We start from the raw sequence: 660 nt of genomic DNA, 5'->3' as shown, positions 1-660 counted from the left end.
GGGGAGACTCTCTCCTCTCTCCTCAGACAGGGGAGACTCTCTCCTCTCTCCTCAGACAGGGGAGACTCTCTCCTCTCTCCTCAGACAGGGGAGACCCTCTGCTCTCTCCTCAGACAGGGGAGACTCTCTCCTCTCTCCTCAGACAGGGGAGACCGTCTCCTCGGTGAATTCAGTCGACTACCTGAAGGGATAGGGAAACATCTCTCTGTAGCCATTCTCCTCAAACTCTCAAGTCTTCACATTTCACCAGGCCAAATATTTTTCTTTATGACTCACGTTGAACTCTATAGTCAGTTAAACGACTCATTTAACCTTGTGCCAACCTGTGGGAGGCTGATGCCGACCGGCTGGCGGCAAGGGTGAACTATATTGGCTGACCTGCAGGGGGTGCACTAACGTAGCAGTAGTAGTGTTTTCCCATGCCAGTCCTCAAACCTCATTGTGACCTATATTTATCTTGTTTATACCTTGTATAGCATTTTTTTGTATATGTTATGTGGGAATTGTGCTGTTATGTGTTTATTTAATATCTTAACATCTTGTCGCCTTGCAACAACTGACGGTCCCTTGGGGAAAACAGTCATTCTATTGTATCCCTGAATAGGCTGCTCTTGTGTTTCACGTCATTTCATTTCAAAGCCCTCTCACCTGACAATAGTT

Source organism: Salvelinus sp. IW2-2015, linkage group LG15 (genome assembly GCF_002910315.2).
Source record: "Salvelinus sp. IW2-2015 linkage group LG15, ASM291031v2, whole genome shotgun sequence".
Taxonomy (NCBI): Eukaryota; Metazoa; Chordata; class Actinopteri; order Salmoniformes; family Salmonidae; genus Salvelinus; species Salvelinus sp. IW2-2015.
The sequence above is the reverse complement of the archived record's forward strand: the minus strand, read 5'-3'. Positions refer to the sequence as shown.